Genomic DNA, 14,436 nt, shown 5'->3' with positions numbered 1-14,436 from the left:
GTGGTGGATTCCGAGGAGAATCATCGTCGTGCCATTACGCCTCGAGAATGGGCCGTCGGCCATTTTGACTCGCGCACCTTATGCATCGCGCAAGGTCTTTGCTTCACTTCAGCCGTTTTCACCACATTCAGACGTTTATCTGGTGTGTGTGTGTGTGCAACTTGGATTTTGAAGGTAAATCTGCGGTTCGCTGATTTGGAGCCGTGAAACGTCCATACCCGAGGGTGTGATTTCCCAGTCGCCTGGAGGGCGCCTTTGGATTTCCCAGTCGCCTTGAGGGCGCCTTTGTGCAGCTTTGGCCGCGTGACTGTGACGGTCATCTGAACGGGATTCTGGTCGATTAGACATCGTTCTGACGATCGCTGGAGCAGATCGACTTTGGCTTGAAGCCGGGATCGACTTTGGCTTGAAACCGGAATCAACTTTGGTTTGAAGCCGGGAAAGAGACATTGGGAATGTTCGTGTTTCACTCACTTGGGGCACAGTGAGTTATATATTACGAAACTGATGGTACCATCATAGGATATATATTGAATGTACTTTTGATTACTATTATTGTTGTACTGTTATTCTTGTGTGATCTTAATACACTATTTGTATTTTGGTAACAATTGGTGTGGCTTCACCATTGATCTTTGACATACAGAATAACACATTTTTCTGCCGTGACTCATCTCGGGGCTCGGAGGTACACCGTGACCAGGGGGTTTGGGGAGGAGCATGTAACATAAGGTGACAAAGTCGATGAAAGAGATGGGCAAAGTAATGGCGGTAAAGGAATGGGCGATAAGTGAACACAAACATGATGGAACGTGAAATGGAAACAGATAACGTGGTGCTAGAGGGGGAACTAGTAGGGGTGCACTGGGAAATAACGAGGGTAACAGATGAAGTGGAAGAGGTTAAAAATAAAGTAATAAAAATTAAGGAGGAACAGTAGAGCTCAATGTGTGTTTGGTTCTGTATTTTGTCAATGCCATGTGCCTTGAGATCTTGAGATCACATGATATCTTGTGGGAGCACACCACAGCATATGGTCTAACGAATGAAGCATTAATCGTACATGTACAATGTGCCCCATTTTGCTTGGGGACCCAGAATACTGTCAGTCCACCTTTAAAATGTGAAAAAAATTAATTTAACAGACACTTTGATGCATGACTGGAACGTACGACTTCAAGACGTACTCTGCCAGGAAGTCAGGAAGTATGGCACAGTAGGAGTGATTGCGTTTTTCTTTGTACTCACGGCCGTTTCGAAAGCAATAGGTTGTTTTACATGAATCGGGTATAATTTGAAAGGTATGGTGTTTCTCTTTGTGAGTTTCAAAGCAAAATAAATTTGATAACTATCCATTTTCCAGCTATTCGCCCTATTAACATGTTTTATTAATTACCGAACCAAATCCACAAATGTTTCTACCCGTCACATGACGATTGCGAGCTGTTTATAAAGAATATTGTTTATACACATCTCCTTGAAACGTCAATAATACCAGTACAACGTTGTTTTTTTAAATTTGTGTATTGAAGTTAGCTCTAAACAAGGGTGAAAGCCACTCAGATTTGTGAGTTGTATATAGTACAGTACAACTGTAATCGGTCATCGGAAATCCACACTGTCTCCAATCTGCCGATGCAGATTACCGAAAAATAGCTGATATCTGCCTGCTCCGATTTCCGGCTCTGATATCGGCCCAGCACTAGACCATATATATATATATGTAAATATACTGAAACGCAAAAGAAACTTACCACCTTTGAAACCTTTAAATATCAACAATAACACTGCGTGTAGTAAATGTGTGAACTTATTTGTGGACAATAGTGTCCTCACTGTCAGACAAAACGGTCACGGATGGTCACTTGAACCTTCAATGGTCACTTCATAGCACAGCTGTTGAACAGCCGTTTTGACTGTCAGTGATTAGCCAAGGGGTACGGGATGATTTTAATGAGCTGCACGTGATGTCTTGATATTGGCTTTAAAAAGGCCAGTGCAAAATGGGCATTTCAATCAACATGCCACGATTGTCAAGGGATCAACGGCAGCGTGCCCTGGGCATGCTGCAAGGCTGACTGAGCTACCGTGAGGTGGCACGTCGCCTTGGCTGTTCACACCAGACGATATCGGCCCTGGTGGACAGAGACACCCTCCACAACTCTGCAGATGACAGACCTCGATCAGGGAGGCCAAGAGTCACCACTGCAAGGCAGGACAGGCTGATGCTGCTGGCACCATCTCTGTCGGTTGCGGCGATGGGCAGCCGTCATCACGGGGCCTCTGTATGGTCTTCTGGCAGTCAGAACATAGTCATGCAGTCGTCTTAGTGCAGTATCATTGGAGATCCGTGGGTTTGCACGCCCCAGAGTTTCTGCCGCAGTGTGGGATGCTGGACGGAATCGATCCCGCAGGTGACTTCGGACCATCTGCCTGTCCTGCCTTGCAGTGGTGACTCTTGGCCTCCCTGATCGAGGTCTGTCATCTGCAGAGTTGTGGAGGGTGTCTCTGTCCACCAGGGCCGATATCGTCTGGTGTGAACAGCCAAGGCGATGTGCCACCTCACGGTAGCTCAGTCCGCCTTGCAGCATGCCCAGGGCACGCTGCCGTTGATCCCTTGACAATCGTGGCATGTTGATTGAAATGCCCATTTTGCACTGGCCTTTTTAAAGCCAAAATCAAGACATCACGTGCAGCTCATTAAAATCATCCCGTACCCCTTGGCTAATCACTGACAGTCAAAACGGCTGTTCAACAGCTGTGCTATGAAGTGACCATTGAAGGTTCAAGTGACCATCCGTGACCGTTTTGTCTGACAGTGAGGACACTATTGTCCACAAATAAGTTCACACATTTACTACACGCAGTGTTATTGTTGATATTTAAAGGTTTCAAAGGTGGTAAGTTTCTTTTGCGTTTCAGTATATATACAGTCGTGGCCAAAAATATTGGCACCTTTGCACTTCTTTCAAATAACTAACAATTTTCTCTAAAAATAAGTTGAAATTGACAAAAGTATTTGGTCTCCACAATTCTTTATTTCACTGTTAATATTACAGAACCTTTGCTTTTGTTCAGAACTTAATATATCCTTTAAATCAGAAAATAAAAAGAAATGGCATTGACAAAATTATTGACACACTAGACTTAATATTTGGTAGCACAGACATTGGACAAAATAATTGCAGTCAAGCACTTCCTATAGCCATGAATGAGCTTCCTACACCTCTCTACTGGCAGTTTGGCCCACTCTTCTTGTGCAAACTGCTCCAGTTCTCCCAAATTTGAAGGGTGCCTTTCCCAACTGCTGTTTTCAGATCTCCCCACAGGTGTTCAATCGAATTTAGATCTGGACTTATTACTTACCACTTCAGAACAGTCCAGCGTTTTGTCTTGAACCATTCCTGGGTGCTTTTTGAAGTGTGTTTGGGGTCATTGTCCTGCTGCAAGACCCATGACATTTGACAGAGACCCAGCTTTCTGACACTGGGTTCAACATTGCACTCAAAAATACCTTGGTAATCTCCTGATTTCATGATACCATGCACACATTCAAGGCACCCAGTGCCAGAGGCAGCACAGCAACCCCAAACCATCAATGAACCTCCTCCGTGTTTGACTGTAGGGAAAGTGTTCTTTTCTTTGAAGGCTTCATTTTGTTTTCTGTCAACATAGAGATGATGTGATTTACCAAAAAGCTCTAATTTGGTCTCATCTGTCCACAGGACAGTCTCCCAGAAGGATTTTGGTTTGTTCAGGTGTGTTTTGACAAACTCCAGTCAGGCTTTATTTTGTGTCTTTCTCAGCAGTGTGGTCCTCCTACCATAGAACACCCTTTCATTGAGTTGGCGACGGATGGTATGAGTTGAAACTGTCGTACGTTGTGTCTGAAGGTCAGCTTGAATCTGTTTGGCAGTTGATTGAGGCGCTTTCTCCACCATTCGAAGAATCCTTCGCTGCAATCTTCGATCAAGTTTTTTCTTGCGGTCACGTCCAGGGAGGTTGGCTACAGTGTCATGGGCCTTAAACCTCCTGATAACATTGTGTATGGTGGACACAGGAACATCAAGTTCTCTGGAGATGGACTTGTAGCCTTGAGATTGTCCATGCTTGGCTACAATCGTGTGTCTGACCTCCTCAGACAATTCTCTGGTTTTCTTTCTGTTCTCCATGCTCATTGCAGTACACAGAGTGACACAAAACAGCAGAATGACTCCTTTTCTCTATTCAAATTGTTTGAATGAGTGATTTAAAAAAATATTTCAGGCACCTGCAACTCACCATCGGTGAGTTCAATTCCAAAGTAAAGGAGAATCACCTGCTTGAAATCTAATTATTTATAACAACTTCTAAAAGGTGCCAATGATATTGTCTGGGCCATTTTAGGATTTCTGTGTGGTATCATGTGTTTCAGCTTTTTTTGTTTTCTTCCACTCCAAACCAAAGAAATACAGATGTGAATACCAAAATATTTTTTAATTTCAACAATTTTCTGGAAGAAATGGTGCATTATTTGAAAAAAGTGCAGGGTCACCAATATTTTTGGGCACGACTGGATATATATATATATATATATATATATACATATATATATATATATATATATATATATATATATATATATATATATATATATATATATATATATAGATATATATATAGTTGCGGTTTTGAGTTTGTACAGTGAGTTTAATAAAGGTTAAAATTTCCCCCTCATAGTTAGTCACACAAGCAACATGTAGCCTCGCGATAGTATAGTTATCTCTTAGTATTTGTGAGCTTAGTCCTTTTCCATTGTTAGTTCTGCGTTGAGTAGAGTCAGGAGAATAGGTCCTACTTCTACCGACTATCCAGCGTCCGTAGCCTCATGCCCCTTTGTGCTAACTTTGGTTCATTTTGGGCTAATTAACTCGAGGCAGGCTAGGAGGGTCGGGGCGGAGCGGCAGAAGCGCTGATGGTAAGCACGAGCCGCCAATCAGGGCTCAGAGGTGGTGGCGGCGGCGTTGTGTCACAGGGTGTGGTGAGAAGGTTCGAGAGGGTGCCAGAAGGTTCGGGGGCGTAGCTATAAAACCGGCTGCACAAAGCCCTCGAGAGGACTCATGTGCACGCAGCAGTAAGAGGGACTTGCACCAGGGGACTAGCGCTGAAGGACTCGCGAGAGAAGGACTGATGAGCAAAGAACTTGCGCGCACTAACCAGCTTGGAGGGATCGAGGAAGAGGACTTGTGAGCATCCGAGAACTGTACAAGATACGTGGGCGGAGCCCATCGCGCAGAAACCAAAAGACGCGCTATTAATATGTGACGCTCGGTTGAGTTTGAAGCCGATCGCTATACAGTGCATTAAGTCGTGCGAGTGAGGAAAAACGGCTGTGTAATCGCCAGCCGCGCTGAGAGTCCCGCCCTTTGCCGTTCCACCTCATCATCTGCTTTTGTTCGGGAGACGCGCTACGAGTTCCTGCCATCGCCTGCTGCCATCTTCGCGGGACGCGCTGGGACCGTGGAGAGCCGGACGGGGGCCGTCTCTGAACGACGACGTCGACGCGTTGGCTGAACATCGACCCATCTGCATTCTGCAATTCCCTGTGTGAGTGTGACGAGCCCGAGTCCAGGGGATAAGATAAGATTGACTAAGGCTGCTCTGTGTCTCTGTGTCCCCGATCATTGTACATACGTGTGGGAATAATTAAACCTGTGTTCTTCCTTTCTTCCATTCGATAGTTCCTGTGGTTTCTTCATTGGCTAAGTGTGGTACGAATAGAACCGCTCGAATCGGGTTCCACTAACTAAGACTGCACGGCCCACGTGGTACTCAATCCGCTCGGCGTACTCAAAGCACACGTGGCTCGTGCGAGGTTTGCTTCCTCGCTTCCAGGGCGGCGCAGGGAATTAGGTATAAGCGAGAATTGGTCCTGAGACTCTACTCTGCGTTTGTCCGGAAGGGACGTATCAAGCCTCGGTTCCGCTAAGCCCAGCAAGAACAAGGGGATTAATCCCCACTTGGTAAGGGGAAGAAGGGCAGCGTAGAACCGTAACAATATATATAGTTTGCCAGAAGCAAACAGGCAATGCAGATACGGCGAATGCTAAAGCATGAAACCAATAAATTCCACATTCCTGCAGCACCTTCAGTCGCACGTCAGACATGGACAGCAAGTTCGTGAAGGACTTCCATGAAAAACGTACCCGTTCGCAAACAAACGGGTACGTTCACGTATAGAAACATCGATGTGGGACCGTGGCGAATCTGCATATGGCGATCCGCGAAGTTCACGTTCAGAAAGTAGAAACCATCACGGCATGTCGTATTCACTTGAACTCGATATCTCTTTTTTCATTCCAAACAACATAACTCCAATCACAAAGTAATCACAAAATAACCTTTTAACAACATTGTTAATGTTTTCTTCATTGTAAAAACTTCCAAATCAACAGTTAAAAAGGATTTTGAGCCGATAGCTGTTACGGCCTTGGCAAGATCAATGGAGACAGCGATCTGTTAGCGTATTCACCGCCCAAATAGCTATGTGGAAATCTCTCATGTGGTGATTAAACGGTGTTTGAACTTTGGCCGGGGTCATTATTTACTTTTAATGATGTTTATATACGAATGAGGATTAATGATGTTTATATTGGATTTGGGTCATCCTTTCCGCATATCTCGTGGGATTGTAAGTTGGAGAGACGGCCGTGATGGCGGGGAGCGATTTGGAATTCTCTCAAGCAGGGATTCAACCCGTGTCCTTATAAAAGGTCTTTGTCCGAGGTCACCAAGTCCGATCGGTGCAGCTGTGCAGCAATCGGTGCAGCTGTGCAGCGATCGGTGCAGCTGTGCAGCGATCGGTGCAGCTGTGCAGCGATCGGTGCAGCCGTTTGTGTGGCACCCGGGAAAGCAACATCGTCACAATGAGAACAATGAACGTTATGCGAACGCGAATGTTATGCGGGAGTCAAAACCTGAGAATGCTGGAGACCAAAGCTGAAATTCGGAAAACTAAATAGCCTATTTTACTCCTGGAGATCCCAGGATTATCCACCCAAAATATCGTTGAGATCGGTTCAGCAGTTTTTACGGTACCTTCGAATAGACAGACAGACAGACAGACGGACGGACATTTGGTGAATTATCGTGAGATGTAACTCCCAATTAGTCAGGTTCACTATGTCAATAAATTATATTTCGTTCAAAATCATGGTAGATTAGCAAACCTATACATTTTTGGAAAGGTTATAGCATAAGGAAACTAAAAATCAATGTTTACATTTGGAGAGATACCTGTATGGCGGCCATTTTGGATTTTCAAAATGGCCACTGTAAAATACATATTTTGTTCTATTTCTGCCTCTAATTACCCTAAAAACTTTTAAAAATATACTAAACCTATATTTTCAGGGACAAGGAATCCAATGAAAGTATCAAATTAGTGCTATGGGGAATGGTAAGACACGAATCAAAGGTTTTGAATTGCAAAATACTGTCTTTATATTCGCGATAAGTTGCATAATCAAATACATGTTATCATTTTGTACAGGCAGTTAATAACATCAAAATGTGTCACAATAATTCATATCACCAAACATACACAGGCAGTCAGCAAAATCATATATACACATGCAGTCAGTATAACTTCACATCTACACAGGCAGTCAATGACAAAATATACACAGGCAGTCAATGGCATCAAACATACACGATTACAGAATATGCCATTTAGAGTTCGTCATCACTGTCCTGTGTGTCGTATCCGACAATATGAACGTTATGAGCTCCGGTCGTAAGTTTGTTTATTTACAATCAGGTCACTCCATCCCCATCCTCTGGTCAGCTCAGTGCACTCCCACTCATCGTCCCAACACACCTGGTCACAACAACGCACAAAATCGCACCTCCTGTCTGCGAACCCTGGCCAAATCACCTGGATTCATACCCGCCGTACAAAACAACATCAAGCTCACCCTGTTCAATACCCGGTCCCTCAACAACAAATGCCTCATCCTGAACGACTACATCCTGGAAAATAAACTGGACTTTCTCTGTCTCACTGAGACCTGGCAACAACCACTGGACTACTACACGCTCAACCTCACCACACCCAATGGATATTCTTACATCAATAAACCACGCTCGGAGGGTCGAGGTGGTGGAATTGCCGTTATTCACCGACAAGACATCAAGACCAACCTCATCTCCATCTCATCTGCTCCATCATTTGAACACCTGGCTTTTAAACTCTCTGGTCACACACAGTCAGTCATGGCTGTTGTCTACCGCCCTCCCAAACCACACCCATCATTCCTGTCTGACTTCTCCTACTTTCTGACCCAGCTATGTTCCCTCTCCCCCTCAATCCTCCTCCTTGGTGATTTCAATATCCACATGGACTCCACTGACTCCACGCTAACCACTGACTTCACTGATTTACTCACCTGCTTTAACCTCACTCAACATGTCAACTTTCCTACCCATAACCGTGGTCACATTTTGGACCTTGTCTGCTCTACTGGACTAATTTTGCACCATCTCTCTGGCTCCGACCTCACTCTCTCTGACCACCTAGCCATCACTCTGACCATCAACATCCCCACCCCAGCACCAAGGCATTATCGCACTATCAACTTCCGTAAGCTAAACGCTCTTTCACCTACCTCATTCTCATCGACCCTCTCTGAAAAAATGTCCACTTCTCCCTTCGTTGACCTCCACACCCCTTCTGACCTCACTGACTACTACAACCACACTCTCTCCTCCTGCCTTGACCAACTTGCGCCTATAAAAACCAAAACAGTTTCTTTCACCCATTCTGCTCCCTGGTTTACCCCTGAACTCCGCCTGATGAAAACTCGTGCTCGCCAACTTGAAAGACTCCGCAATAAAACAGGTCTCACAGTTCACTCCCAAGCCTACAAGGACCACATACAACACTATAAAGATGCCCTCTCCCGCGCCCGCTCCGCCTACTACTCTCAAATTATCCACTCTGGCTCCGGAAACCCAAAAGCACTCTTCTCTACAATAAACAAACTCCTCAGCCCCCTGAACACCACCACACAGTTATTCACAATAGACAACTGCATCTCCTTCCTTTCATTCTTCCAACGCAAAATTGAAAACATCTACAACAGCTTGACCACCGCCGCACCTGCTCCCCCTCAAACCACCTGCCCCCCCCTTATCCTGCCATCCCCTGTCTCAATTCTCCCCAGTCTCCCCTACTGACCTCTCTGAACTCCTCATCGGAATGAAAACTGCCACCTGCACTCTTGACCCCATCCCCTCCAGCTTTGTCAAGGCCTCCCTTCCTGCTCTCTCTCCACTTATCATTGCAACAATAAACTCCTCCCTGTCTACAGGCATCGTCCCACCATCCCTCAAAATTGCTGCTGTTAACCCCATTCTGAAAAAACCTGGACTAAACCCTGACACCCTAAATAACTTCAGACCCATCTCCAACCTACCCTTTCTGTCAAAGGTTTTGGAACGCGCTGTAGCCACTCAACTCAAACATCACCTCTCTGCCAATAACCTGTATGAAACATTCCAATCCGGATTCCGCTCCTACCACAGTACTGAAACTGCTCTCCTCAAAATCACCAACGACCTTCTCCTCTCCTCTGACGCTGGCAACCTCAACATTCTCATCCTCCTCGACCTCAGCGCCGCCTTTGACACCATCGATCACGCCATCCTCCTCACCCGACTTGAAACCACTTTTAACATTACCGGCACTGCCCTCTCTTGGATTAAATCATACCTCTCTGACAGACGTCAGTTCATCTCCATCAATAACTGCAAATCCCCCACTGCTCCCCTCCCCCAAGGTGTCCCCCAAGGTTCAGTTCTTGGCCCCCTCCTCTTCATCCTTTACCTGTCCCCCCTCGGTCACTTAATCCGCCGTCATGGTCTCCAATTCCACTGCTTCGCCGATGACATCCAGCTTTTCATCTCCACCAAGTCCATCTCCACCGCCACCCACTCTATCCTGACAAACTGCATCACTGAAATAAAATCCTGGCTTCAAATCAACTTCCTCAAACTTAACTGTGATAAATCTGAAATAATCATCATTGGCCCAAAAATGCTCACCAAGTCCACCCATAACTTTGCCCTCAACATCGACGGTTTCCCAGTATCCACCTCCCCTCACATCCGGAATCTTGGCATCATCTTTGACCAAACCCTCTCCTTCGACAAATACACTAAACAGATCACAAAGACAGCCTTCTTTCACCTGAAAAACATCGCCCGTCTCCGTCCATCCCTCTCCTCCGTGGCTGCAGAAACCCTCATCCACGCCTTCATCACTTCCCGTCTGGACTACTGCAATAGCCTCCTTTATGGTTCACCCTCAACAATCACCAATAAACTCCAATACATTCAGAACTCCGCTGCCCGTCTACTCACCCATTCCCGGACCCGTGACCACATCACCCCCGTCCTGTACAAGCTTCACTGGCTCCCCATCTCCCAGAGAATCCAGTACAAAATCCTCCTCTTGACCTACAAAGCCCTCCATAACCTGGCCCCATCCTACCTGGCTGACCTCCTCTCCAGACACACTCCCACCCGCAACCTCCGCTCTGCTGGTACCAACCTCCTGACTCCCCCCCATCCGGACCAAATTTAGATCCTGGGGGGACAGGGCCTTCTCCATCGCTGCTCCCACCCTCTGGAACTCGCTACCTCACACCATCAGAGACTCCTCCTCACTCACCACATTCAAAACATCACTCAAGACCCACCTGTTCAACACTGCATTCAACATTTAACCCACAGCATCTAACCCCTGACTATCTCCTCTCCTTCTCCCTCCTTTGTGCTTTGAATATTTCCCTATTGATTCTTCTTTTTTGCAATTGTTTTTATGTTTTGCTATGCATTATGTTTTGCACTCTGTCAAAGCGTCTTTGGGCTTCCTGAAAAGCGCTATATAAAATAAATGCATTATTATTATTATTATAATATAGTCCGCATCGTTTTCACAGTCCGTTCCACACAAGCAAAGGTCGGTCAAATTGATTGGCAAATCGAATTGGTCGAATGGTCGATCGAATCGAATTCGATGAATCGAATCGAATCGAATCGATCGAATTGGTCGAATGGTCGAATGGTCGATCGAAACGATTGGTCGAATGGTCGAATGGTCGAATTGGTCGAATGGAATTGGTCGATTGGTCGAATTGGTCGAATTGGTCGAATCGAATTGGTCGGAATTGGCAAATGTAAACATTGATTTTCAGATTTTCCATGTAATAACGTTTCCAAAAATGTATAGGTTTGCTAATCTACCATGATTTTGAACGAAAAAACATAGTGAACCTGACTAAATACAACACAATGATGTGCAAGGCAAAAGATAAACTAACGAGATGGCATTCATAGAATACTTACCCTGCACAGTCAACTTGGTGCCAGCCAACTCTTCTGTTTTTGAAGGGTTTTTTCTTTCAACCAATATGAAAAAATCAGGCCAGACCACATGAGCGAAGACATCATACATTTATATTCTCTAATACAATTGTTGCACAGATCGCGCTCGAGAAATTTCAAACTGATCAGACGAAGCGTTGTCTCTGTCGAATTTATGGCTTCAGAATTAACGAACCAATGACGTAATCGTTAACAACACTTATTCCACATGCGGAGTTCTTTACAATGAGCCACGTTTCAGTTTTTTTCCATGGAGCAGTTTTGGAGATTGTAGAGTTGCAAAGTTTTTCGGTTTTTCCATGATGGTACCTGTACCACGTGACCTATGACGTCATCATTACAATTAAAATATTCTACAGGAGGAGGCGCTCCCACATGGTGAAAATGTTGGGTCCATCAGACCAACAGTTGCAGAGAGAAAAAAATTCATACTGTTCGGATGGAACGTTATACATGTCGAATTATGATGTCATAACAAAGGTACCAATGACATCATCATTAACATATCTTATTCCCCATGGGGAGTACTGAACAATGAGCAATGTTTAATTTTTTTCTATGGAACGGTTTCGGAGACAGAGGTGAAACGTTTTTCAAATTTTCCAAGATGGTGCCTGTACCACGTGATGTATGACGTCATAATTATGAATAAAAAAGATTATACAGGTGGAGGCGCTCCTATGGTAAAGTTTCATGTCAATCGGGCCAACATTCACTGAGAAAATTAATTTTTAAAATGCAGTCACGCATGTACGCCACATGCATACACGTACGCCACACGCACACACATACGCACCCGATTGCCTAACCCTGCTTTTCACTTCGTGAGCACAGGGTAAAAATGTTCCACTGTCTATGTCTGAAGGTAATTTACCTGTTGCTTTTTTTTTTCTCTCCTAGAAACCAGTTTCAGTGCAAGCTCCATTGTCTTGTTTCACATGACCTGAAGTGAGCAGACTGAGCCTGCACTGTCCGATTTTTATTCGCGGATATTTCCGTTAACGGACTTATTCCGACTGTTTTGTGATTTATCTGGGATATTGGCTTCGAGTTGCATCATTATGCAAAATTTCAGCTTTCTACCCCTCCTAGAAGGTAATAAACATTTATATCAGTGGTTAGAAACAGCTCATGTATTAGAAGATGTATATGTATATATATATATATATATATATAATATATATATATATATATATATATATATATATATATATATATATATATGTATGTATATATATATATATATATATATATGTATGTATATATATATATATATATATATATATATATATATATGTATGTATGTATATATATATATATATATATATGTATGTATGTATATATATATATATATATATATATGTATGTATGTATATATATATATATATATATATATGTATGTATGTATATATATATATATATATATATATATATATATATATATATGTATGTATGTATATATATATATATATATATATATATATATATATGTATGTATGTATGTATATATATATATATATATATATATATATATATATATATATATATATATATATATATATATATATATATATATATATTGTTGCGGATATGAGGACTGTATTTTTTTTTATTGTGTGTTTTATTATTATTATTGTTTATTCTGCGCCTCCTGCCTCCGGAGTTGTGTAAAGATAAAAAGGGCGTCTCGGTAGTTATTCCATAAACACCACATTGCAGGACCCGATAAAACCCTTGTTCAGTAGCTTATATCTTATTATGTGTCTTAGGGTAAGGCTGTGTCTCCCATTAATTGAAATACTCCATTGTACCAAGTGAAATAAGAATAGGTCCCCTTTCGTTTCATCTCAATGGCCAACTGCATTTTGGGCGGTTTTCTCCAATTGCCGCCATTGGCCACGAGGCAGGGTTGGGGAAGAAAGGCGTGTCTCCACCTCGTCATAGAGGGGAGGAGTGAGCCAGCCCCCGAACAACCAACTAAGCACGAGGGGTTTGGTTTGAGAGGCGGAGGAAGAGCGTTTGGGGGAGGTTCGCAAAGGTTGAGGGGCGGGGGCCTATATAACCCGCCGGCGGGGCGTTCCCCAAGGAGTTGAGACAAGGAGGGAGGAGACAAGAGCTGGGTCGTCAGAGAGTTGCACTTTTACTGAGTCCAAAGAAAGAGCTGGGTCATCAGAGAGTTGCGCTTTTACTGAGTCCAAAGAAAGAGCTGGGTCGCCAGAGCAGATGCGCTTTTACTGAGACAAGCAGCTCCGACCCGTGACTCCGCGCACACGACAGGCTCGGTGGCATCAGCGGCCGTCGAGGTCCAGCCTGACGTCCCGTGTGGGATCAAGCTCCAGCCAGCTCCGTGCCATCCTCCCCCCTCCAGCCACACACCTCCTTCCAGCAATCCACTCTGCAATTCGCCGCGTGAGTCAGTGTCTTTGTTTGTTCTGTCCTGGGTAGTAAGTAAGCCTGTTAGATAAGCTAGTATTTTCCCTGTGTCTCTAAAAGCTTCTGTATATTATTTTATTATCTTTCCTTCTCCTTGGTTATTTTGAGCCTGTAAATAGTAAATAAATTTAGTAGTATTTTCAACCCTTTTCTCGTCTTATTCCTTTTCCTCTTTGCATTTGTCGTCTTAGTCTTTTCCCGATTGAATAGCGGTGGCGCGATACGGCCAACGTTTGGGTTGAATCGGGTTTTAGTCGGGGAATAACTGTTCGGCCGCGGTTACACCACCGCTCGGTCAAAATAACATCTAATCCGCGGACCGTAACAAATTGGTAGTCAGGAGTTGGGATTCGAACCTGGGACTAAATTTATTTAGCCCAAATTTTGGACACCAATTGTGTTATTACCGTAACAATTGGTGTCGGGGAGTGAGATACGAGGCCCGAACCAAATTTTTAAAACATCTATAAAAAAATTTGGTCAAAATTTAGAGCTGCTGGAAATTTGTGTTGTTTTAAAGCAAAACCCGAATTTTGAAATCGCGCCATGGCTGGTCAAGGCGATCGGATGCAGGTG

At 44.0% G+C, this 14,436-nt stretch overlaps 1 protein-coding gene across 1 annotated transcript in view; it reads left to right on the top strand.

Annotated features, from left to right (window-relative positions):
• Nucleotides 1-14,436, top strand: part of LOC137439816 (uncharacterized) — a 165,478-nt gene that overhangs the window by 139,491 nt on the left and 11,551 nt on the right. The window lies entirely within an intron of this gene.

The sequence above is a fragment of the Myxine glutinosa genome, chromosome 14, assembly GCF_964187855.1.
Source record: "Myxine glutinosa chromosome 14, kmMyxGlut1.1, whole genome shotgun sequence".
NCBI lineage: Eukaryota > Metazoa > Chordata > Myxini > Myxiniformes > Myxinidae > Myxine > Myxine glutinosa.
This window is presented reverse-complemented; position numbering and strand designations above follow the sequence as displayed.